Here is a 22,903-nt window from a genome sequence, read left to right as displayed (position 1 = left end):
CAGAGGAAAAGTGAAGTTTGAAAATAATTCACTTGGAGAAATCAAGGGATACGATATGATTATGAATGAGGAATTTTCCATTCGCAAGGTAGCATACGCGGAAGGCTTGCAACACAGCCTAATAAGTGTTTCTCAATTGATTGTGGGTACCAGATTAAAAGTATCATTTGATGAAGAGGGATCAGAGATCATTGAAAAGGAGACCAAAACAGTGCTCCTAAAGCCTAATAAGTGTTTCTCAATTAATTGATGTTAAAATTAAATCGCTTTGTAATTTGTATGCTTAGATTCCAAAGTCAAAGTCAACCCTTTATCTACGAACTAGTCCCAGGACTTGGTATACGGCGCCAGGAAATTAACCACATATATTCGTATGAAATATTTTCAATTTACGTTTTGAGAAAAATATACTTTTGATGAGATAAGTTCTATTTATGAGTTTGATAATTATTATATATTTTAGCTAAGATTTCAATCCGAAAGTTAAAAGAAAAAGGCTAAAAATCTGAACATATGTAATATCAATTTGTTCACTGCTTCATTGGTTTTTAGAATGCGAATTTAGTAGTCTATAGGGAAAAAGTCAACACGCCATATATCTTCAACGCTGCACCTGTATACCCTAAAATAGAATCAGTTGAACACCATCCTCCTTCCCGCATTTTTCAAACATCTTTGAATTGATCACCATCCTCCTTCCGAGGTTTTTCAAACACCTTAATTTGAACCGATCACAATTTTTATAACCCCATTTGAAGTCAACTGTATGCTCTCTGCTGTATATAAATACGCCATTGCTATTGATCAAGCTCACCAAATTAACTAAACATGAAGAAGTGTCAACTTAGATCTTCAGTTTTGCTCATGGTTCTAAGTTTCTTGTTTTCTGTTTCATGGGCAACGTCCTTATCAACCTCAAGTTCTGGCGATCTAATAAGCTGCCTACAGTCCAACTCCAACAATGTCACTGCCATTTCTCAACTCATTTTCAGCCCTGTCAATGCTTCCTTCCTACCCATTTGGCAAGTGGCAGTTCAAAACACCAGGTTCCTTAAACCCTCCACGCCTAGACCATCAGTGATCGTGACACCTATGGAGGAAACCCTTATAAAAACATGTGTATACTGCGCCAAGAAACACGGCTACGAGATCAGGATCAGGAGTGGGGGCCATGACTACGAGGGCCTCTCATACACTGCTGATGTTCCCTTTGTTATGCTTGATTTCACCAACATGAGGTCTATAGACGTGGACGTAGCAAAAAGGACTGCTTGGGTCCAAGCAGGCGCTACGCTTGGTGAACTCTACTACAAAATTTCACGAGAGACGGATACCTTGTATTTCCCGGCAGGTGTTTGCCCTACGGTGGGTGTTGGTGGTTACATGGGCGGTGGTGGCTACGGAAACCTGTTGAGGAAATACGGTACTGCAGCCGATAATGTTCTGGATGCTCGCTTCATGGATGTTGATGGGAATATTCTCGACCGGAAATCAATGGGAGAAGATTTGTTTTGGGCGATCCGAGGAGGTGGATCTTCAAGTTTTGGAATTGTTCTTGCATGGAAGCTGAGCTTGGTTCCAGTTCCAAAAAAAGTAACTGTCTTTATACTCAATAAAACTTTGGAACAAGGGGCAACCGAAATCTTCCATAAATATCAATACGTTGCACCAAATATCGATAGAAATTTGCACATAAGAACTCAAGTTTTTGCCGAATATATCGGCAACACCACCAAGAAAACCATAAGAATTATGTTTGAAGGAATATATCAGGGCACAACAGACACATTGCTTCCGTTGCTTTACAGAAAATTTCCAGAGCTCGGTGTTACCCGAGAGATTTGTGAAGAAATTAGAATGGTGCAGTCGACCCTTGTGTTTTGGGGGTTGCCAAGCTCAACCCCGACCGAGATTCTTACGAACCGATCTGCCATTGCCAAGCTGAACAACAAAAGCAAATCAGACTACACCCGGGCACCCATCCCCATAAGAGGACTCAAGAAGATATGGAGAAAGCTTATCCAAAACGATGAATCGGCGCTTCTGATGATCAATCCATTTGGCGGAAGGATGGCTGATTTCTCCGAGACAGCAATTCCGTATCCTCATAGAGCGGGGGTGTTGTTACAAATTCTAAAGACTGTCAATTTTAACGGTCAACCTTCAGACACAACCCCTACGTCCCTCAGGAGGATAGCTTGGCTGCGAAGCTTGGATGCGTTAATGACGCCTTATGTGTCAAACAACCCCAGAGAGGCATATTCCAACTACAATGATCTGGATTTGGGTGTTGGAAGTACTAACTACCAAGAAGCAAGTGTTTGGGGTGAGAGATACTGGAAGAGGGACAACTTCAAGAAGTTGATTCGAATCAAGGCCAAAGTTGATCCTCACAATTTCTTTAGGCGCCCACAGAGTATTCCTGTTTTCTAAAACCCCCGATCAGCTAAGCGGTTGAAGAAAGACCCAACTGATGCATTTTATTAATTCTTTTAATTGTTTTCATGAAAAACTAGCAACAATGCTACTTTCTGTCAGCTTCTTTTCCTAGTGTATATGATCTCCATGCTAACAAAGATGTTTAAAAGCATGTGGTCAAATTCTAATTATGAATTTATCTAATAAATACATTGTCTTATTAAGACATTTTACATCATATTTCTTTCTTATACTTCCTCTTGTCTAAAAATTATGTTTTTTTTTTTTTTTTATTAAGATAGTTTGGGTCAATACAACTTTAGACTTGGGATACGTACTGTGAAAAAAAAAATGTATCATTTGGACGGCCTACACCGAACCCGCCATAGAGTTATCATGTGGGGGTAAATGCTGAAATATTACGATCAATATTTTGGCAGAACAATAACGTTAAAACTAGGGATGAGCAGCGGAAGCGGGTACCTGCTTACGAAACCGGAACTGCCTCAGAACTGTGAGTTCTGGAACTGGAACCGCCTTAGGCGGTTCCGGTTCCAATTTTTATTTTTACGAAACCGATACCCGCTGGATACCCGCTGGTTCCGGTTCCAATTTTTATTTTTACGAAACCGATAACCGCTGGATACCCGCCGGTTCCGGTTCCGATACTGGGTACCCGGAACCAGCGGTTAATCGGAACAGGTACCTCCGAGTACCCGTCTTTTTTTAAAAAAAATATATATTAAATTTTTTTATTTTGTTAATTTTGTTTTTAAAAAAATAGGGCAAAAGAACTTATACCTGATTTCCTTACCTTAGTCGTTTTAGGGTTTTTGATATTCATTCTTACGGAAAGAAAAAAGAACACGCCGACACCATAGCCTCTCTTCTTGTCGTCACTCTCCCTATCAAACCGGCAATAGTTTGTTCAATCGAAGCTTCAATCGCTCCCGTTACCGATTAACCAGAAATACCACAGTAGTCTTCAATCGTTATGTTCAATCGACGCTTCAATCAGTAGGCTCAATTGGTAGGCTCAATCGAAGTCAGTTTCCAATCTAAATCTCTTCACTCCTCCTTTTCCCTCCGTCCCTCCACCTCCCATCGGAATGGATTCGTCGTCAAAGTTGTAAGTAGCTCAGAATCCCTCACTTTGTTTAGTTGTGTGGTGAGGATCAAACATTAGACATTAGTTCATTCAAAAAATTGAAACTATGTTGTACAACACCATTATACCAATATCTAAATTTTATTATCATGTTCTCGCTGATTATGGAAGTAGATGTATTCGGTATGGATTTGAAATTATGGAATGTATTTTAGTGTTTATAGGGCCTTCCACTGGTCGGAAATGTTGCACCAGATTTTGAAGCCGAAGCTTTTTTTTTGAGCAAGAATTCATCAACGTAACTAAATCGACTCATAATGATTACATATACATAATGATTATATATACATAAAATCCCAGATTTCATAACTTTGTAACAACTTTATGAATTATAGGTTAAGCTCTCTGACTACATTGGCAAAAAAATGTTGGATTAGTGTCTAAGCCCGTAACTATATTTGGTAAAGTACTTGACCCGGTTGTGCATGATTCTTTTGGGTTGTCTTCACCGAAGCAACATGATAGGATGATTTATTAAGAAAGAGGTTATTATGATTTATTAATATGTTATATGAATAATATATTAATGGAGAAATCACACAATTAAATTAATATTAGACAAGAATTACTTTTGTGGCTAAAAGATATTAATTTAATATTAGGGACTTCAACTGTCAAATGTGTGATAGTTGAGTATTGGGCTGAGGAGCCTCTTGGACTAGGCATGGATGAAATTAGGATGTGTCCATCCATAATTTCGGCCCTATGGCCTCATTCCAAAAGCTTCCTTGGATAGCTTAAGGCCTAAGTTGTCCATTAGGGTTTTGACTGAAACCCTAACATCTTCAATATAAATAGGACCCTTAGGCTCCAGAATTCGGCTACCCTATTCCTAAGAGTGCAAGAGTCAAATTCAAGAGCCTCCAGCCTATCTCCAAGACCATTCTTTTGCTATTGGTGTTTGTAAACCATTAGATGAGTGACACTTGTGACTCTAAGCTTCAAAGACAAGAAGATTCAAGCAAGCAACAAGAGGTAATGATCTAGATCTAATTTGTTTAATTAATTTCGAATTATACTCATTAGATCTAGGGTTTGAAAGTCTTGGATAAATGAATGTATAATTAGAGAAACCTAGATCCAAGAATTAGGGTTTGCATGAGCACATAGGATGTTCTTTTGGCTCAAACCCATCAAGAAATATGTCATTTTCTTTTTCAACCCTCTTGATTTCACTTTTGTTTGTCCAACAGGTGAGTTTCACTTTGACTTTCACATTACTTTTAAACATAATTTGATCCAATTTTTCTCTTAATTATGTGTTTATCATGTAGAAATCAATGCATTCAGTGATAGATAGGCAGAATTTGACAAGAAAAACACAGAGATATTGGGTGTTTCAGTAGACAGTGTGGTAAATTCAAATCCTTCCTTTACCATGATTTTTTCTTAATACAAAATTTTACATTATGATTTATGAATTTATGATTCTATTTTCTTTTTTCTTAATACAAATATGACCCAATTGATTCGTGTTGTTGTTGTAGTTGTTGTGTTGTCTTTTGGATGAGCTCAAGCACATACAACAAGCTATTGCATTCCTGGTATGCATATAGATATTATTGCCTAATAAAAATCATTTAATAATCATGTATATGAGTCGTAATGTTGGTTTTTTTAGGTTACCCAGCAAAAGCAAAACAGGATAGTGCATGAAATACCTGTAAGTTTGTGGAGATTTTGAGATTATATTTTATCATGTTTAAACTTTCAGGTTTTTGCAAATCAAATGGTCTAACTTAAAGATTGTGATGGAATATGCATGCAATATACTGTTCTCGATGAGCTGACAAGATCAATGGATCTAATTCAAGGCTATGTTGTTTTTGCTGGGTTGTTTTTTCCTGTTGTTGTGTTATGTTTATTGTTTGTAATTTTTCATTTTCATCATCTTTACTTGTTAAATTTCACTTGAATTGAAATGTTTTCTATGATTTTTTTTTTAATTATGGGAAGTGTTTTTAATTTTTAATAGGTTGTTATGTAAAAGATCAAGTTATTATAATGGTTTTATTATCATATCTTATACATTTGATGTTTGTAAATGTTAATATCCATGCCATACACTCTATAATTTATAAATAAAAAGTTTTATATTTAAGAAGTCGGGTATTTGGAACCGGAACCGGTCCCGGCGGTTCCGGGAGCGGTTCCAATTTTCTAGGAACCGATGTAGGCGGTTCCGGTTCCAATAATTTAAGAACAGCCGGTTTCGGAAGCAGTTCTCGTTACAACAAATTATACATAACAATATGAATAAATTACTTAATTAAGTATAATGATTTTTCAAAGCATAAATAACATGAGTATGTTTGTTCGTTTGACATCTACTTTCAAATAAAAATTGATTTGATCAAAAGTGGCATCTTTGAATAAAAAGTTAGTTAAATTATCCATAACTTTACGCGATCCATATTTACTTATTATATATTCTTTTAGTTTATTTAAATAAGAATTGACGTGACTATCCAAATAACAACATTCTTTAGTCAACATTGTAGTTGTTAATTTGAACAAATTAAATTTAAATAGTAGAAATGCATGCGACCTAGCATTTTGATTCCACTAGCTAGAAATAGTCAATTAGGCACTACATATTATGCGTTCATTCCTTTTATAGATTTTATTTCAATAGGAAAACTTGTGTCTTGAAGGTATGATATGACTAATTATATTTTGGTTAAGTTGGTCTCGTTAAATATTTTTGAATAATCGTTAAAAGTATATTACTTTGTTAACTAGAAGCATCGTGTTACAATTACTAGTCATGTGGGCTAATATCGATCGGAATCATGAATAAGAACAATAGATGTGTTTCTGTTTCTTGCCTGCCTAAAGATTTGGTAATTATGGATCTTCTTCTCGATTTCTAAATCATATAATTACAAATATAATAACACTTTTACAAGAACCGGCCATGGGCAGGCTATACACTAACACCTGCCGTAGTTTGATCAGAAGAGGAGACTTTCAAATGTTCAAACTTAATTAGATATTAATGAATAGAGAATTCAATACACCAATGTTGAAGATTTCCGCATGTTTGGTGCTTGAAGGAATATACATTAATTTGGTGTCGATTGCCGCTCCGATAGCTAAGGCACCTTACCGTCTAGCTCAGCCTGAGATGCAGGAGCTGTCTATGCAGTTTCAGGAGCTGCTAAACCGAGGGTTTATTCGTCCGAGTAGTTCCCCTTAGGGAGCATCGATCCTGTTCGTGAAGAAGAAGGACGGGTCACACAAGATGTGTATTGATTATCGGGAGCTAAAAAAGATAACGGTCGAAAAGCGTTATCCGCTTTCGAGGATCAATTATTTGTTCAATCAGCTATTGGGTGCATTTGTGTTTTCCAAGATTGATCTTTGGTCGGGGTACCATCAGATGAGGACATACTGAGGACAACTTTCAAGACTCGGTACGGGCACTATAAGTTTGTGGTGATGCCATTCAGGCTCACCAATACCCCAACAACATTCATGGATCTCATGAACAGAGTGTGTAGGCCGATGTTGGATCTGTCAGTGATCGTGTTTATTGATGATATCTTGGTCTATTCTAAGACCAAGGAGCATCACGAGCAACGTCTGAGGGAGGTGTTGGAGACATTGAGAATATAAGGGCTATATGCCAAGTTCTTAAAGTGTGATTTCTGGTTGCGAGAGGTATAGTTTTTAGGGCACATCATCAACGAGGAGGGTTTTTCGGTTGATCCAGCCAAGGTTGAGGTGGTGGTGCAGTGGGAAGTATCGAATAACACATCAGAGATTTGTAGCTTCTTCGTTCTAGCGGGGTATTATTAGAGATTGATCTAGGATTTTTCCAAGGTCGTTGTACCATTGACCTGTTTGACCAAAAAGAATGCGACTTTTTGGTGGGGCCTAGACTAGCAGTCGGCATTCGAGACCTTGAGGCAGAGGTTATGTGAGACCCTGATTCAAGTACTACCTGAGGGGCTTGATGATTTGGTGGTGTATTGTGACGCATCGATCTCAGGGTTAGGGGCAGTACTAATGCAGAGGGGACATGTGATCGCATACACCTTGAGGCAGCTGAAGCCTCATGGGGCGAACTACCCCACTCATGACCTTGAATTGGGGGCGGTGGTGTTTGCCCACAAAATCTAGAGGCATTACTTGTATGCAGTGCGGTGAACCCATCTTTGCTGACCACAAAAGTTTGAAGTATTTGATCGATCAGCAGTACCTCAACATGATAGAGGAGGTGATTGGATGTGCTAAAAGATTATAATTGTGAGATCTTATACCATCCAGGGAAGGCCAACATGGTGGCCGATGCTTTGAGTCAAAAGGCGGTTGGTTCTCCGATCGGGAACATTTGTTTGAGGATGACAATGATCTCTCCATTGTTGGATATGATCTAGGAGGCTTAGGTGGAGGGTTTGAAGAGAGAAAATTAGAAGTTGGAGAGGATTTGGGATCAGATTCCCTTGTTTGTTCGACATGGTCGGGGTCTTTTGGCACACTGTTGCCGAGTGTGGGTTCCGGTATCTGGAGGATGAGATAGAGGATATTGGAAGAGGCACACAAGTCTAAGTTTACTATACATCTGGGGCCACAACAATGTATAGAGACTGGAGACTGAGTAACTAGTAGCCCTGCATGAAGTGGGAGATCATCTGGTTTGTGGATTGGTGCTTGACCTGCAGGAAGGCCAAGGCTGAACATCAGCGGCCTCATGGCAAGGTTCAGCCGATCTGTTTATGTTTGCGTACTTCGAGGATGAAGTCTAGTTCAAGTGGGGGAGAGTTGTAACACTCCAAATCAAGTGTTACCTTTGAAGCCCTTGAAATTATAAATATGGCATAATGTTCCCTTAAGTATGTTGGGCGTACTCATGATATGGCATAATGTTCCCTTTGGTATGTTGGGCGTACTTCATGAGTACGCTTAGCATACCATGCATGGATGATCGCTGAGGGACAACACATATGTTGGCGTACCAAAGGGTACGCGGGGAATACGTGACAAATGCTCAAACCGTAATTTCTGAACTTAAGACCTATATAAGCATCCTTATCTCATTTAAGCTTCACCTTAACAAGCCTCCTTCACTCTCAAACGTCCCTGAAAACCATAAAATCATTAGAGAGTGTGTTCTTGAGCTTGTGGGTGTTTAAACATCATCCTTTTGTTGTGCTAGCTACAAGGAAGAAGAGGAATCAAGCTTGAATGATGAAGACCTTGTGGATCTTACATTTTCAGCTGCTTAGGGAGCTTGAGGAGGTAAAAATCTTTCACCTTGGTCATCATTTTCATTCCTAGAGCTAGGGTTTTCTCTTTAGTCCCTTTTTGTGTTCTTGAACCACCTCTTGAGAGTTTAAGAAACTCCAGAGCTTAGGGAGGATAAATCTAAAGTCCTTTGGTCCATTCATAGCATAAAAATGGAGTCTTGAAGGGTGTTTTGACCTCATGCATGGATTAAGACTCTTGGAAAGGTCTTAATGGGTTGTTGGGAGCATATGGGACATGCAAAGGCATAAAGTTGCCAACTTTATGCCTTGGGACGTCTTAATGTACTCAAATCTAAAGATTGGACATTGGATCAAGTATTAAGTAGTTAATGTAAAAGGTGCTTAAGCGGTTTGTACGTTGGGTGTAGTATAGCGTACGCAACGCGTACAACATACGGACCCAGTACGCTAAGCGTACAGGAGTGGTACGTAGGGTGTACGCACTCAGATAGGTTTGGACTTGTTTTGGGCTTGTAAGCCCTTTGGGCCCTAATCAGTCATTGGGCCTGGTTACGTTTTGAGTTAGTGGGCTAATTTATCTATTGTGGGCCATGAATGCTATGGTTTGGCTTTATTCGACCATGAGGCCTATTAATGATATTTGGACATGGACTTTGGGCCCATCAACAATAAGACACTTTTGGGCCATAAGGAAAGGACTTGGGGCTTGGGTCATTTAATTGTATTATGTTGAACCCTAACCTTGGTTTATTGGTATTATTGCTCAGCATGGGTGGTCACATACTGTTAGGAAAGCGGCTTCGGATTCAGCAGACAGAGGTGAGTCTCCTCACCATACCAATGAGTTGAAGGCACCAAGGTCGGCCCATTATGTGTTATGTGCAATGCTAATTTATATAGTGATATGTGGTAAATTAGTTGGTTATATGTTATGTGGTATGTTAGTTAGTTCTTTATGTTGCATGAATGGCACTTGGTTGTAAGAACATGTAGGGGTGCCCATGGCATTCCAGGTAAAGACCATGGGGGTGCCCATGGAACATGGCTAAAAGACCATGTGGGGGTGCCCATGGCATTCCAAGTAAGACCACGGGGGTGCCCATGGCACATAGGTATAAGACCATATAGGGGTGCCCATGACATCCTGGATAAAGACCCTGGAGGGTGTTCTGGGCATCCTTATATGTTTATATGCATGGTTTATGTGATTGTTATGGATTATGAGGTTATGTGGATTATATGGGGTATGCTCTTGGGAACTCACTGAGCATTAACTTATAGTTTGTTGATTGTTTTAGGTACTTCAGATCCTAAGGGCAAGGGTAAGGTTTGATGGTGCGGCGTGCACTCTCCCGCATTTCATATGGGGACACTCTGATATTTAAAATAAAATGTTGATATTATGGATTTTGAAAACAATGCACTAATGAATAAGCCACTCTGCAAATGTGCTTATGGTTGTATTACTTGTGATGGTGCACTAATGAATGTAAAAGCATATTTTCCAATTATTCCACTTACACTTAATCAACACCGTGCATTTTTTAGGGTGGTTTGACCATTATTAACCACCACAACACAACCATCCGACCACCAATAGGTGTTGGTTTTAAGAAGGACTTATTTCTCATCCATTTGGTATCATAAGGAGCACAATTGGTTGTAACCTAACCCTAATACGATGATTTTGAACGTAAAGTTCCTAACTCTAAATCCTCATTAAGCTAAGTATCATGACCTTTAGGTTAATTTGAATTACATATAAAGACAGCCTAATGAGTAACCACTAATTATGATAAAAGTATTAAAGTGAAAGCTTAATCACTAAGTCCTTCATGGGACACCTAAAGTGACCTAAAGGTTAATATGATCAATTTCACTGAATCTGTCCTCGAACTTCTAGAAATCATACAAGACTATCAGAAGCTCCAAAAATCATAAAGGTTGGTTTTCTAGAAAATTTGATGAGTCTAGTTTCTCTAAACTTTGAATCAAATTACCAAATTACAACTCCTTGAAAGGTATTATTCACAATCTTCTTAAACTAGTATGTATTGTCACATATTTCATATGTTGTGTTTCAAAAATTATTATAAATTCAATAGAACTCCAAATGTCAAAATTCCAGGGTCTATAGTTAGATATGGATGTCTAGTTTACTCCATCTCATGGGCTTGATGAAATTCATAGTGCTACTAACATCAGTTTTAACCATAACCAAACCGATCCATCTATGTTTATCTAAGAATCATTTCATGTTACCATATACCGACTTCTCTATGCATATGAAATTATTTTCACAATAGCTTCCATCGACCTTATGTAAGTTCGGTAGTGAATTTACTATGATAGACCAGGCTAGACATACCGACTAAGCTACGATATAAAGTAGGATAATCTATCGGGATGCCTATCGAATCCAATTTTGGAACTTAATCGAATGGTGATATGGGATTTTAGTGTTGTATAATAACACACATAGAATCTATGTTCCATACTTTTGTTGATATAAAAATAGTCGTTTAAGTGAATAAACAGGAAATGCCTAAAATATAATTTAAGTGTGCCAAGGGATATTATAGCAAATTCACTAGTGAACTGACTCTTAAAGAAGCTTAATGGAAAGCATTGTGAAAATAATGTAATGCATATAGAAGCTGGTATCTGATAGCATTGAATGATTGTTAGATAAAAATAAATGAATCAGTTTGTGTAACACCGATTCCATGTATGACTCTAAATTTCAGTGATTTATGTTTCTGGGTGGTCACGGAATAGTAGAGTTCCATCACGGCGTGGTAATTCTTTTTGGGTCGCAGGTTTTTGAAAGACCACCACGAAATGGCAATATGTGGCACGATGTGTTAGCCGCTGTTGGACAAACCCTAATTTCTAGGGTTTGCACCCTATTTAAGACTCATAAACCCTGAAGACCTTTTACCCTCATCAGCCTCCATTGCCCACTTAGTTCCTTTCAAACCCTAATCTCCATTAGTGGTGTTTTGAGCTCATTTTGGTGTTTGGTGTCTATTTTAGAGGGAAGGAAGCCATTGGAAAGCAAGAACGAAGCTCCAAGCCTTGTAGATCTAAGTTGTACACTTCTTGAGCAACCCCTAGGAGATATAAAGTTTTCAACTTGATGATTATCTCTCTATATCTTGCTAATGTTAGAAAGTATGTGCTTTTGTCCCATATTTTTGGTCTAAATGAGTATGATGTGGCGGACCCCCACTTAGGAGCCAGGGGAGGCCATGCCCCCCCCCTGCTTTTGAAGCTCATAATACCTATTATACATAATCAAGTTAAAAAATATTTACTAGAATGAAAAATTAGCCCTCCCGTTTTCCAGATTTTTAAGTATAAGCAATACATTTAATTTATACAATTTAGTTTTTAACTAAAACAATAAATACCTGATGACAAGCTTTCAGAAAATCACTAAACAAAATCACACATCAAAACTAATTCCCTTTTTTTTAGGAATCTGTTGTAAATAAAAGCTATATACCGATTAAATCTATAAAATAAATAATATCCAAAGATACAATCAAATTTAAAACCATTTAACTTTGATTTTAAGAAATCTATAAACCTAAAATTATATTTTTGACGCAGTGAAAGACCTCTCAAAACACACCGGAAGAACAATGTCGTACGCTTAAATCGCTGCTACCTTTGTACGCCCTTTTGGTGTTCATCGTATGTGTTTATGGTATGGTCTCTATTTCTCTCACTCGTCTTTGTTGGATGTCAGAGCCGGTTTTCCTCAAGTCCCACTGCTCTGTGGGTAGCCTCTTTTTTCCTTTTCTCTATTTTTTTCTTGGTTATTTAATACATAAAGAAGAGCTTAAAATTGTGATTAAACCTAGTCCCTATAACTAGTCCCTATAGTTTGCAATGTGACTACTCCCTGTAAAACTGTAAAGTTGTCAAGCTAACAAGCTCACATTGCTCTTTTATTGGATTAAACTATTTATTTTTATATGTAAGTTTATTGTTTATTAGTATCTATAAATCAATTCCGACATTTTAAATATTTAGATGCTTATTACTTGTTTGTTGATTTATTTAAAAGATATAACTGTGAATAACTACATAAACATTAAAATAATCCTTAAATTTACATATATGATCCATTTCATATAAGATTTACATATATGATCCCTTTCGTACCTACCAAATGGAAGTAATTTAGTATGACTAAAAATTTACTTATAATTGTCATAATTTTGAACCATATAAAACAATTTTTATATTGAAGTTTTGATTTCGGCCCCTCTAGTTCTAATATTCGTGTTCCGCCCCTGTGAGTATGGACTACTCAAGATCCAATGAGTTTCCTTTTTAGATGTTTTTGGGTGTTTAGAGTTATAAAATAGAATCTTGACCCTTTCTTTTCCTCCATGCATGCATTTGATTACTTGTTGCATTTTGAAATGTTAGTGTTTATGATTTGGACACTTTATAGCCATGAAAGTTCATAAATTTTTAAAATTTATGGATTAGAATGTTATTTGGGATCAAAAATGAGTTTTAGAGGAAAGGACTTCAAGGATTAGGAGCTTAATGTTTAAGCAATGTTGAGAGTTTGCTCTTTTGAACATAGAATTTAAGATCCTTATTCGTTGGATGGACTTAAGGGATAAAGTTGGAACTTTATCCATTTAGACCCCATAATAGACCAGATTTAGGCTTTGGAGCCCCAGAGATGGAAGAAATCGGCTTATTCCATTAAGAGGTTCGAGGAATAGTAACCATGGTGTGGTTTGGACAACCATGTCGTGACGATTGGGTTAAGGCTCGTCTGTTTTGGCATTTTATGGCCACAACATGGCCAAGGAAGGCCACAACGTGGCGGTTAGCTATACGTTGAATTCTGGACTTTGACCAATTTTAGCCAAGTTAACCTAAGTGTATTTTGGGTATTTTGAGTTGTATTTGAGATTGGTTTGTATCTATTGTATAGGTGACAAGTAGAGCTAAGACTCGTAGTAGAGATCTATTCATCTATTTGTTCAGACTAAGATGTGCGTTTTCCTTACTGTACTTATGGGTCGAAGGCCCCAAGGTCTGCCCATTGAAGTTGATCTACTGATATGTATTGATTGATGATATGTTGATTATGTGGTAGACATGTATGATTATATGATGGCTGTTGATATGCGTTAGACTAATAGATTTGTAGGACTACCTGTGATTCCTAGCTATATGATTATATGTCCGTTGAATATGTTTGTTATCAATTATATGTGGACATATTATGTTTTGGTTGAGACTACTGCTTTGTGTTGTCAGTCCACAGACCGAGGCAATCCAACTAGGAGGTTGTGGGCCAGAGCAATCCAACTGGGAGGTGATGGGCCAGGGTAATCTAACTGGGAGGTTGTGGAACCAATACGTTATATGCAAGGTAGTCCAACCCGGATGTTGTGGGCCATGGTAAGCCAACCAGGAGGTTATGGACCCAACATGCAAAATTTCATATAATATTGTTTGTGTTGTGGTAATTTGGGGGAACTCAGTAAGTTTTGGCTTACAGTTTCAGTTTATTCTTTCAGGTACTTTTGATGATCGTGGAAAAATGAAGGTGTGATCATATACATTTTCCTGTTTTTATGATATTAGATCTTGGGAAAAGCTCTGATTGTGTTTATACATTTGAAATTATGGTTTCGTAAATACCATATGGTTGAAATGGGTTCTTTTTTTGAAAATTTTAATTTTCTATGTTTTTGGGATGTTATAGTTTAATTATGTTGAAAGCCGATGTTAATAGCACGTTGATCAAATCAAATGTATGATGCTTTCGGCATTTATTAAGACAACATAATAGTTTCTAAAGGTATCAAATATGATTAAGATGTATACTTGATATCCCAAAAACATGTTGGTCGATGCATGCACATTGCCTCCTTCATGTGGTCGTGTACAAATGGTTTCTTCACATCTAGCAGATAGATAGGCAGATGATAATGTGTTCTTCTTTTCGGTTTGACAACCGGTGTGAATGCCTCATCACAATCTTCTCATTGACATTGAAACGACCGTTAGCAGCAAAACAGGTCTTGTATTCGGATAGAGAACCAACTGCACGAATGTTTCACTGTGTAAACCTCCAAACGACCATTGGCTGGGACCGTAGGTGGTAGCAACCAAACAGGCCTTGTGTGCGTAGGCAACTTGCCGATGTTTGATCCCCAAATTTCACCATATAAGTCTCCAAATTTTATTTTGCCTAATTATCACACAATTTCTATTTTTATTTTATTCTATTTTAGATTATGTGTGTTCATTACTATCTGAAAATTCTACTTCTATTTAGGGAATTTTAAATGTTAATTTTAGTTTTTCCATATATTAAATAATAATGTATTAAAAGTGTATAATTAAAAAACTTAATCATATTTTTTAGGTTTTGAGTACTAATTAAGAACGGAGAGGAGCGTGAAGCCGGTTCCCAAAATGCCTATATAACAGCACAGCATTTGAATTGATGTTAAAAGTAAAATCGCTATGTTATTTGTATGCTTATATTCCAAAGTCAAAGTCAACACTTTATCTACAAACTAGCTAGTCCCAGGACTTGGTATACGGTGCCAGGAAATTAAAGCACATATATTTGTAAGAAATAATTTCAATTTATGTTTGAGAAAAATATACATTTGATGAGATACGTTTTATTTATAAGTTTGATAATTATTCTAAAAAACGTGTGTTGTTCAAATTTTTGCAAAGATTTCAATCCGAAAGTTAAAAGAAAAAGGCTAAAAATCTGAACATATGTAATATCAATTTGTTCACTGCTTCATTGGTTTTTAGAATGCGAATTTAGTAGTCTATAGGGAAAAAGTCAACACGCCATATATCTTCAACGCTGCACCTGTATACCCTAAAATAGAATCAGTTGAACACCATCCTCCTTCCCGCATTTTTCAAACATCTTTGAATTGATCACCATCCTCCTTCCGAGGTTTTTCAAACACCTTAATTTGAACCGATCACAATTTTTATAACCCCATTTGAAGTCAACTGTATGCTCTCTGCTGTATATAAATACGCCATTGCTATTGATCAAGCTCACCAAATTAACTAAACATGAAGAAGTGTCAACTTAGATCTTCAGTTTTGCTCATGGTTCTAAGTTTCTTGTTTTCTGTTTCATGGGCAACGTCCTTATCAACCTCAAGTTCTGGCGATCTAATAAGCTGCCTACAGTCCAACTCCAACAATGTCACTGCCATTTCTCAACTCATTTTCAGCCCTGTCAATGCTTCCTTCCTACCCATTTGGCAAGTGGCAGTTCAAAACACCAGGTTCCTTAAACCCTCCACGCCTAGACCATCAGTGATCGTGACACCTATGGAGGAAACCCTTATAAAAACATGTGTATACTGCGCCAAGAAACACGGCTACGAGATCAGGATCAGGAGTGGGGGCCATGACTACGAGGGCCTCTCATACACTGCTGATGTTCCCTTTGTTATGCTTGATTTCACCAACATGAGGTCTATAGACGTGGACGTAGCAAAAAGGACTGCTTGGGTCCAAGCAGGCGCTACGCTTGGTGAACTCTACTACAAAATTTCACGAGAGACGGATACCTTGTATTTCCCGGCAGGTGTTTGCCCTACGGTGGGTGTTGGTGGTTACATGGGCGGTGGTGGCTACGGAAACCTGTTGAGGAAATACGGTACTGCAGCCGATAATGTTCTGGATGCTCGCTTCATGGATGTTGATGGGAATATTCTCGACCGGAAATCAATGGGAGAAGATTTGTTTTGGGCGATCCGAGGAGGTGGATCTTCAAGTTTTGGAATTGTTCTTGCATGGAAGCTGAGCTTGGTTCCAGTTCCAAAAAAAGTAACTGTCTTTATACTCAATAAAACTTTGGAACAAGGGGCAACCGAAATCTTCCATAAATATCAATACGTTGCACCAAATATCGATAGAAATTTGCACATAAGAACTCAAGTTTTTGCCGAATATATCGGCAACACCACCAAGAAAACCATAAGAATTATGTTTGAAGGAATATATCAGGGCACAACAGACACATTGCTTCCGTTGCTTTACAGAAAATTTCCAGAGCTCGGTGTTACCCGAGAGATTTGTGAAGAAATTAGAATGGTGCAGTCGACCCTTGTGTTTTGGGGGTTGCCAAGCTCAACCCCGACCGAGATTCTTACGAACCGATCTGCCATTGCCAAGCTGAACAACAAAAGCAAATCAGACTACACCCGGGCACCCATCCCCATAAGAGGACTCAAGAAGATATGGAGAAAGCTTATCCAAAACGATGAATCGGCGCTTCTGATGATCAATCCATTTGGCGGAAGGATGGCTGATTTCTCCGAGACAGCAATTCCGTATCCTCATAGAGCGGGGGTGTTGTTACAAATTCTAAAGACTGTCAATTTTAACGGTCAACCTTCAGACACAACCCCTACATCCCTCAGGAGGATAGCTTGGCTGCGAAGCTTGGATGCGTTAATGACGCCTTATGTGTCAAACAACCCCAGAGAGGCATATTCCAACTACAATGATCTGGATTTGGGTGTTGGAAGTACTAACTACCAAGAAGCAAGTGTTTGGGGTGAGAGATACTGGAAGAGGGACAACTTCAAGAAGTTGATTCGAATCAAGGCCAAAGTTGATCCTCACAATTTCTTTAGGCGCCCACAGAGTATTCCTGTTTTCTAAAACCCCCGATCAACTAAGCGGTTGAAGAAAGACCCAACAGATGCATTTTATTAATTCTTTTAATTGTTTTCATGAAAAAATAGCAACAATGCTACTTTCTGTCAGCTTCTTTTCCTAGTGTATATGATCTCCATGCTAACAAAGATGTTTAAAAGCATGTGTTCAAATTCTAATTATGAATTTATCTAATAAATACATTGTCTTATCACTACTAGAAACTTGACCTTTAGCAACAGAATCAGCTACGGATTCTATCCGTAGCTAATCACGACGACTTACCAAGGGATTAACGATGGAATGCACAAAAATTTTAACTAACATACTTTAGAGAGGCATTAACGAGGGATCACCGACTGATTGCTAATAATATCTCGACAAAAACATTTAATTGTTAATCCGTCTCAGATTAAAACATTTAGCGAGGGAATAACGATGGATTGCTAACAATCCCAGGCCTGGCCTTGCGAGTCGCTGGCAGAAAATTGTCGCCTCGTTTTTTCATTCCCACTTTTCTTCTTTTCTTGTTCGTTGGTTTATTTTCATTCCCACAGATATCTTTCCCAAAGCCCTAATTGGCCTTATGTCGACTCAAATCCCTCTCACATCCTCTTTGGCTTCCCTATCGATTCGTCTCCATTCCTCATTGCTCATCGTTTCCCTGCCACCGCCGTTCAATCTTCTATTGTCTCTTCAGATCTCTTAGTATAACTTCTCAGCAATCTCCAACCGAAGAGGAAGGAGAGTTGACTCTCAAATCCGCTCGAGTCACGTTTCCGATCATGGCAACTAGGAAAAATTGACCACAACTAATCACCTCCGTCATTTGGAGTCAATGGCGACTCGCCCGTCGGGTGCCGTCATGATACCAAAGCTGAATGTCGTGATACTCGGAGAGTCTCTTGCATCCGAGGAGGACGATCTCGTATTTCCCGGTCACGATTTCTCCCAACAGGCACACGTACCCTCTCCTCGAAAGGTATCATCCTCAAAATTGATCAATAGCAGATCATCTGCATATATTGTTTCATTTCGTCGGAAAAATAGAGTCAGTGTCGAGTCAAATACATAAGTTTTGAACTATAAAGGCGATACTCTAGTTTTGATTATTGAGAAAGGATTGGTGGCTACATAAACATATAGATCTGTTATTTCAATGAGAATATATTTTGACCTAACAAGAACAAAGAGGACAGAATTCCTATTTTCATTTGAAGTCTTCTACTTTGGATTTTCAAAATACGAAGTGAACTATAATCACAAGAAGGAAACATGACCTATTCGCTGTTCTTTTTAATAAACATTTTCATCATATAATCGGTGATTTGGAGCACCATTTCAGTACTTAGAGATGTACAACATATCAATTGAAGATCCTGGTGGCTTTTGGTATGATATTGCGCATCAGAATTCTATTGGAAAGAGAAATGGGGTCAATAGGTTTACTCAGAGAATCTTGATGTTAGAAATGGGAACATCAAAATTGAGGTAAACAATACTTTTATCTTTCTTTCATCTGCCTCTTTCATCTTGTATCACATGCCTAATCAGCTATTGGCCATTCCTATCTATCTACTCGGTGGTTCAAGGGTGGCATCACCAACATCTGTTATAATTGCTTGGATAAAAACATAGAGTCTGGGAATTGCGATAAAGTTGCAGTTGTTTGGGGCTAATTGCAAACATGGCCATTCTCAGGCAGATGTTTGAGGAATTGAAAAAAACCCTAATTATGGCCCTTCTTAGGAAGATGTTTGGGGCTAGTGCCAAGAAGGTCTTTCTAAAATTCTGACTCTTATCTCTTTTGTTTAATTTTATGTCCCTCTAATCGGATGATGAAACTGCCTGTTCTTCCTGAATTTGGTTAATTTACAGGTGAAAGTGGAGAAAAAAACCTGGAAAGTTGATGTAAGTATCTCCCTTATGAATTATTTGTTATTCCTGATTATGCAGAGGTACCTAACAAGATTGAAACATGGCTGTTTTGCAGGCTGGAAGTAGAACCGGTTATTTGGAACTGACGACTCTTTCAAGCACCCACCACGTGGAGCTGAACCCAAGTGATGCTGGGTTCCAGGAGCGGTACATTGTTCAAGAAATCATTAAAGAAATGGCAAAGAACAGACCAATTGACGTTAAAGAAAAGAAGGGTTTCAAAGGTTTGCAAACAAGTATTCTTATATATATATATATATATATATATATATATATATATATATATGTATACATATATATATATATATATATATGTGTGTGTGTGTGTGTGTGTGTGTGACATCCGTCCTACCAATGTACTCATGGTGTTTCATATATGTTGTATCAGTATTAGTACTCAATGAGGTTGATAAAATTTCAAGAGAAGCACAACACTCTCTAAGAAGAACAATTTAAAACTTCAGAGAAACTCAAACAAGCTAATGAAACAGATCATCGTGCTGAAGTTAGTGTAAGTAATTGATTCCTTATCAATTCTCATACACAAGCACATCAAAAAATATTTACACTCCTTTCATGGTGATTGATTTTTGTTTTTGTTGGAATGCAGACTAGCAAAAAGATTATAGATGCTAAACTTGCAAAAGGTTTTCAAGCAGTTCTAAAAGAATTTCAAAAAGCTCGATGCCTTTCAGCTGAAAGAGAGACAACTTACACTCCTTTTGTTCCTCAAGCCGTTCTTCCTTCAAGGTAGATTTCCAATTCACATATGGAACTAAATTGAATTAGCTTTGTGAATTAACAGATTGTTATGGTTGTATTTGCAGTTATGTAGCCAGTGAAATCGATATAAGTTCAGACAAAAACTCATAACAATGTGCACTTCTTGTGGAATCTAGAAGGTGAGGTGTTGTTGTTCTTCCGTTTTTACCTTTTTATGGCCATGTCATCATTATTTTTATAAGTTCTTTCTTTGTGTTGTGTAGACAGGAGGTAGTATTGAGGAAAGAGAACAGGGGATTCAAGAAATACTGTATCAAACTGGGGAAGTAAATGAGATTTTTAAAGATCTTGTTGTTTTGGTTCATGTACAAGGAGCCATGATTGGTAAGTAGCTTGAAAGTACAGTCTTGAAATGAAAAAAAAAACATAAGTGCAATGCTATATAAAGGAAAGTAAATTACATGATGTTTGTTTTTTCAGTTGATATCGGGTCAAATTTTGAGAATTCTCATGCTGCAACTGCACAAGCAAGAATCCAGCTTTCAGATAGTATATTTATTGGTTAGTTTATGTTATTTGTTATTGTGTTGATGAGGGTTCTAATTTTAAATATTTGTCGTTTGATCCTATGCTGTGACAGCTCATCAAAGGTTACTGAAGCTGTTCATTCTGGTTGTCTTAATGTGCAAATAAGTGCACCAAAAGAAGACCACGTCAGTATTTGCAATTTCAGTTTTAGTAGGGATGAATAACTGATTGATTATACATAGGAATATTAATAGGGATTTATGTCGAACTTTGTTTTTTTATTCAGATTGTTAACATTCTGGAATTTATTGGCAAAAAGGAGTTTAAGGAGGGCTTTATTGTCATTTGAGACATGCCGTGTCCTGCAGTTAAGATCAGACTTGCACTTTTTCTTGTGTTTTCTTGTGTCCAGCAGTTAAGATCAGTTAAGACCTTCTCAGTGGTCCATAATGGTTGATACAAATGTTCAAAGATCAAATCCCAAAAGAGAAATTTTTGAAGACTAATATGCAAACATGGTATTTTCTTTCACCAACATGTTTTTTTTTTATATATTTTTTGGTTGGAATCGGAATTCAATTCTATTCTAGTCTTGTATTTAGTTTAGCTTCAAATGAGTAGACAATAATGTCCTTCATCAACAGAAAATCATGTTTCCAACAAATACCATGTCTCATTCCATTGCAGGAAAAAATAAGTAGAACTTGGTTCACCTAATTCCAAGGGGTCTAATGGGAATCGGAAGCCAATTCCATTATGGTCCTTTCGGATGCAATGCAAGATATGAAGCAATGGGGAATATGTATGTGAAAACTCAAAATATGAGACAAAATTGAGATTATGGTACATTATACTTAGAAATAAAAATCAATGAATATTAAACTTTGATATTTGATGATTTTGATCATTTTGGTAAACATTGATATTTGATGTTTTTGGATGTTTTGTTAAATTTTGATATTTGTTTTTAGTATTTTAATATTAGTGTTTGGTTTTGGATTGTATAGTTATATGATTCCTTTGGTATTAATTTGTTATTGTTTAATTTGGGATTGTATAATTTTTTGATGTTTTTAGTATTTTTTTGTTTTAGATTTGTAATAAAAAAAAACTAATACTATATATTTGCGAGGGATCAGCTACGGAAACAAAAAAGAATCACATCTAAAATTTGCTAGTGATTAGCGACGGACATATGAAAAGACATATATAGAGGTTTGCAAGGGATTAGTGATGGAATATTTTTGTTGTTGATATCCTGAATAACGGTGGTAAGGGACCAATTTGCGATGGATATTCCGTTGCTAAAGTCGTCGCAATGAAAAACAAGTCCGTCGCTAAATCTCTAGCTAAGTCATTAGCCATGTTATATTTGCCTATGGAGCAAGTCTGTCACAGATCCGTCGCTAAAGACCTTTAGTGACGGAATAGCGACGGATTTATCTGTCACAAAAACCTTGTTTCTAGTAGTGTATTAAGACATTTTACATCATATTTCTTTCTTATACTTCCTCTTGTCTAAAAATTATGTTTTTTTAATAAGATAGTTTGGCTCAATACAACTTTAGACTTGGGATACGTGCTATGAAAAGAAAAACAGGTTATCTGTATTATTTGGACGGCCTAAACCGAACCCGCCATAGAGTTATCCTGTGGGGGTAAATCCTGAAACATTATGATCAATATTTTGGTAGAACAATAACGTTATAACATTAAGCTTTATTTTTGGACTTTCACAGCTCAATCTATCTAACGTATAAAATCTATAAGATATTAAATAAACTTTATTTAATTAGAATGGCGGCCCACCAAATTTTTAGTATGTGAGATTGAAACCCAAAACAACTTCGTTTGAATGCTTAATTCTAGAATAATCAGTATATGTGGGATCCTGCATGGACGTTGATATAGACTTCCCATATGGTATAAGAGTATAAGTTGGGAAACATACATGCATGGGATGTTGGTGCTAATGAACCCAAATTATACATAACCATATAAATAACTTACTTAATAATTATAATTATGGAAGTATAATAATTTTTAAAAGCATAAACAATATGAGTATGTTTGTTCGTTTGACATCTACTTTTAAATTAAAATTGATTTGATCAAAAGTGGCATCTTTGAACAAAAAGTTAGTTAAATTATCCATAAGTTTACGCAATCCATATTTACTTATTATATATTCTTTTACTTTATTTAAACAAGAATTGACGTG

General features: G+C 37.1%; 3 pseudogenes; all 3 read left to right on the top strand.

Moving 5' to 3' along the window:
* Window positions 1–674: 674 nt before the first annotated feature.
* Window positions 675–2,605, top strand: LOC145035014 (berberine bridge enzyme-like 8 pseudogene; annotated as a pseudogene).
* A 13,135-nt stretch (window positions 2,606–15,740) lies between these two features.
* LOC145035013 (berberine bridge enzyme-like 8 pseudogene) lies at window positions 15,741–17,560 on the top strand (annotated as a pseudogene).
* Window positions 17,561–19,180: 1,620 nt separating this feature from the next.
* LOC145035325 (syntaxin-23-like) lies at window positions 19,181–21,031 on the top strand (annotated as a pseudogene).
* The last annotated feature ends 1,872 nt before the right edge of the window (window positions 21,032–22,903 follow it).

Source organism: Lactuca saligna, chromosome 3 (assembly GCF_052625555.1).
Source record: "Lactuca saligna cultivar CGN05327 chromosome 3, ASM5262555v1, whole genome shotgun sequence".
Taxonomy (NCBI): Eukaryota; Viridiplantae; Streptophyta; class Magnoliopsida; order Asterales; family Asteraceae; genus Lactuca; species Lactuca saligna.
The sequence above is the reverse complement of the archived record's forward strand: the minus strand, read 5'-3'. Positions and strand labels throughout refer to the sequence as shown.